This window comes from Erpetoichthys calabaricus, chromosome 2, assembly GCF_900747795.2.
Source record: "Erpetoichthys calabaricus chromosome 2, fErpCal1.3, whole genome shotgun sequence".
Taxonomy (NCBI): Eukaryota; Metazoa; Chordata; class Cladistia; order Polypteriformes; family Polypteridae; genus Erpetoichthys; species Erpetoichthys calabaricus.
Window position 1 is genome coordinate 58,958,592 of NC_041395.2, and position 4,699 is coordinate 58,963,290.

General features: G+C 40.1%; 1 non-coding gene across 1 annotated transcript; it reads left to right on the forward strand.

Moving 5' to 3' along the window:
• Positions 1-1,137: 1,137 nt before the first annotated feature.
• On the forward strand, positions 1,138-1,243 carry LOC114647459 (U6 spliceosomal RNA). Its single transcript, XR_003715521.1, has one exon. It is a non-coding gene; the product is annotated as a U6 spliceosomal RNA (small nuclear RNA).
• Positions 1,244-4,699: the final 3,456 nt, after the last annotated feature.

Sequence of the window (4,699 nt, forward strand, 5' to 3'; positions counted from 1 at the left end):
ATTGACATCAGCAAACAAAGAACAGAGGCTGATCTGCAGGCAAGAAGGGGCTACAACGGAATATTAGGAACTCTGACAGTTTATTCAACGTTTAAAATTGTAATACGTTTATAGCCCGTCTTTAAGGTGAGCCGTTAAATGTTGGCGGCTATTTCATTTGGACATTCGAGTAAACACCGACAGTCAAACATTTGTTTTAATCTGACTGACTTAATCAAGTAGAGCCCACACTTAAGTCCACGTCAATCCATTAAAATTAGGCGGACACAAATTTGTATTGTTATGTTCATTTAAATTTTCTTCATACGTTGTTCAGTAACGATAAATATCTCATATGCAAACTTTTATTATTATTTTTCAGAACCGCTACTTCATAAACGACTGTGGTAAAAATACACTGCAGTCTTAATAATGCATTCGACAAAGTGCTATAGTGTAAGATATTGACACTAGTAGACTATCGTCGCAGAGGTATTTTATGAATACAGTATACACCCCGTCTCTTACAGTCACTTTATCTTGACCGTCCACCTTTAGAAATTATCTTTCACGTCCACCTTTAGAAATTACACCCACCTTTCTTTTTACGTATCCAAAAGGCAATTGGCTAAAGTGGAGCATGAATGACAAATAACACCGATTGGCGATTTGTTGAATAAAACGGTGATTGACCGCGACGTTTAAATTTGCGATTGGCTGATCAGTGACTGACGTGCGCAAATTTAATATATGATTGGCTGAAGTCGAAAATGATATTCACGCCCATTGTACTCCGGTCTGCAGCAGTATCTACTTGCACCAACTCCCTAATGAGGCCGTCCGCGATGACGAGTTTGTCGTCTTCGGAATGCGAGCTCCTACTGGTTGCCCAAACCGAAAGTAGCATAATTTTTATATCCACCCTAAAAGGATTATGAATAGTTTAACAACTATCAAACGATACCCTTTAGCAAAGCTGGTAAATGTGGATATATTATACTGCGGACAACAGCATTTATGTGTTCTGTATTGAGCAGGATAAAACATAAAGAACACATTAATAACCTATGTTGTGTTTTTTTTTTCATTCTACCCGAAAAGGTCAAATGTACCCAAAGTTTGGGGTATAAATATTGTCCCGCTTTTTCTCAAAAACGTGTTAGCTTCGGCTGCACATATACTAAAATTGGAACGATACAGAGAAGATTAGCATGGCCCCTGGCGCAAGGATGACACGCAAATTCGTGAAGCGTTCCTAATTTTTTCGTTATATTAATCATTTACATCAAATTTAACAAAATCCGAGGCGAAAACTCGTTTTCTGGAATGAAAACACTACACGACCGCCATCTTGGCCATGTGATAGGGAGACGACCGTCATCCTTCGCGCTGATATCACGTGCCGCTCAAGCGGCCATTGCTGCCTCGCGTTTTCTGAAACCTCGACACGTTAGTATCGAGCATAGACATATATAGATAGACGCCGCATTCACTGTGTTGCCCAGTCGACACGATACGTCAGCGCGTCCGCCATATTGCGAGTGGGAAAAGTGCTCTCACAACTCTTCTCCAGCGTTTGCTTCTATGGGTGCACAGATAACTCAACCTCCTGTCCACGGACCATACTGTTTTAAAATTCACGGACAAGTTCATCACCAAATCTCTCCACTATACGCTAACACTTCTACCTCTCCATGATATGGACAGTTGGATGTTTTTGACACTGCGCAAGCTACTGAAGTACGCTTACAAAATAAAGCAAACTCTGTATGCCGCGAAATTTTACTTCTCCAGCTAGATTCCATGCTCAGAACCATCAACCCCTTCGCTGAATCATACAAACACATGCATGAAATCGCTCAGTCCAATCCAACAACATCTGTACGAATGGTTTTCAAGGAAAACCCTAGGCAGGATTTACGACGACACAATGCCTAGACATGTCACACCGATGTTGCAGCGATTTTCGTCGGAGAAGATGGCGAACCGCCGAAAGGGACATTTGCATCTACCCCATTGGCAACTCCTGTAAACAGATTTCCACGCTCAATATGAATTGCGATCCTATGGTTTACCCAGTTTTATTCCCTTACGGAGACATTGGCTGACACAAATATTTACAGCATGTTCCCGATAAAAGAACCGCCAAGCGAATACGGCTTACTCAATGCCAATTTTACGGGTACAGATTAGCAGAGGGCGCGCGTCTCAACTATCTCAGATTACATCAACAAGATCTGCGCGTGGAATGATGCAAAGGACTATCAGACGCACTGCAAGCAAATGCTAATTATCTGTCGTCTCCACCAAAACACCTATTCACGACTGCGTCTTTCAAGAAGTATTTATTTCTTCTTGATTTCTGAATTCCTTTTTCACCGTTTTCCGTTCCTATTCTTACACCGCCGTATGCTACGGCGGGCGTCGGCTAGTTGAAACTAATACCGGTAGACGTGGAAACCGGGTTTTCTGATGAAAAAAAAAAAGTTTAAAACAGTATTGTTTACATACAACAGATATTGGCGAATCGTTTAAATACACTTATTTATATCCATTTATACACTATTAATAGCAATTATTAAATAATAATAATTTATTATTATTATTATTATTGTTATTAAATAATTCATCCCATATTAGTAACATTTCTCGGACTGCCTTCTTCCATCTCCGAAACATTTCTAGACTTTGTCCTGTTCTTATGCAACACAGTACTGAAGTATTGGTTAATGCCCCAGTCACCTCACGTATAGATTACTGTAATGCTATTCTATCTGCCATCGCTTACAACTTCTTCAAAATTCTGCTGCCAGGATAATAACCTGCTGTTCTAAATCCACTGAACAAATACACTCCTCTCGCTCACTCAGATCCTCATCTGCAGCTCTACTTTCTGTACCGCACATCAAACTCTGTGCTCTGGGAGCTCGAGCGTCTCTCATAGTGCTCCTCAACTCGGGAATTCTCTTCCCTCTCATATACGTCAGCTCGATTCAATAACACATTTTAAAACTGCCCTCAAAACTTATCTTTTCAAACTGGCATACCAATTGTGAATTTTGCACTGTTAACTGCCAGTCATCTTTGTCTTTCTTTTAACAGTGAAATGATACACTTAATGACAAAAATAAACAATTTTATTGTATACAAATTGGCTTAATAATTTCTGAAAACATTTCACTCATTCCTCTCTCGATCTCTCTCTCTCACATACACACACGCACACACAATGTGGTTACTTAAATATATGCAGGATAGGATCTAAAATCCATGAAACAGAACTGTCTTACTTAGCTTTTTCCGTGTGTTGCCACTCTGTAATTTGAGAGTATTCAGTCTGGCAGGCAATATGGTGCTGCTACGGGCTACCTCCCACTGCTTCCTGAGGTGTATTTCTTTGGGAAACCTTCAAAGTTTGAGAAATGTTAACAGCTAACAACAATCTACATAGTTAGTGACTAAATACGTTAAGCCAAAACGTTGTTTGGGGGCTCACTTGAGCACATAAATGCATAGCTTTGCTACCTTAGCTTGTCGTAGCTAAAATTAAGATTATAAAACGGGATTTTCTAATGATCAAATATAACCAAAACAATTGTTCATCTTTACCTATGAAATGTAATCCCTGTGATCTGGTTTGGAGCGTACAGCGGTTTGCACAATCCCAAGCAGCACATGCGTGAAGCATCTTTATCCATTACTTCACTCCACAGCAGTGCCACTCGCAATATGGCGGCGGCGTTGACGAACGATGCTTCTGGTCATGCGGCGTCTAGTTCTATGTCTATGGTATCGAGCAGCGGCTGCTCGGAGGCCCATCACTTGTTTATTCCACTCCTTCATAGTAGACTTGTAGATCTGGTGCACCCAGAGAGTAGCTGCATGTGAATACAGGAACAGTGGCATGTGTCCTTTTAATAAAAGTAAAAAGGTAAAAAGCAGTGCCTAACAACCAAGGCGTTGTTAGAAACAGGTCATCGTTGCAGACATAGCAACATCAGTGCGCAGGTGGCAGAGTATGTAGCTTTTGCTGTTTATGTTCATTCGTTCATATAATTTTTCACCGAGTTTAAATAGTAACGCTAACGAAATGGGATGAGGGGGCGTCTTACAACATGGCGACGATGCACACCTTTTCTAACGATCGTCCAACGCGTTGGTTTTAAACCCCTTTCAAATGACAACTTTTAATGGTATTGTTGCCTTTTTTTGCTGCAAAACACATTTTTACCTACAACATTTAACTTTGAGCGAGATTTGTGCAATGAGATTCCAGCAAAGAGCCCAGCACCAAAAAAAAATAAAGGGGCACCTTCTTTGAGTGAGTTATAAGCAAATGTTATAAGTGCCGTAACATTGTAAAATGATGAAAGATCTGATGAGTTTGAACAAATTATTTAAAAAAAAATTACAAATTGCGGAAATAAACACATTTCGGAATTTTGCATTTCACAAAATTGAGAGTTTAAAGAACGATAATAACATCAGCCAAATGGAACGTGACGAGAGACCAAACTGAAAATAAGCTCAATGACAGACTGTCTGATGCTGAACATTATAAGAAAAGATGGAGCTTGTGGTTGAATGGCTTATCTGAACAGGACAGTGAGGATGTTAAATACTGAATACTAGAAATTTGTATGCATTTGTCTCCAGAGGCAGGTGAAAGCGCCAAACTCCCTGTGCATGTAGCTAACAGATTGGATTGCCAAGAAGGTTC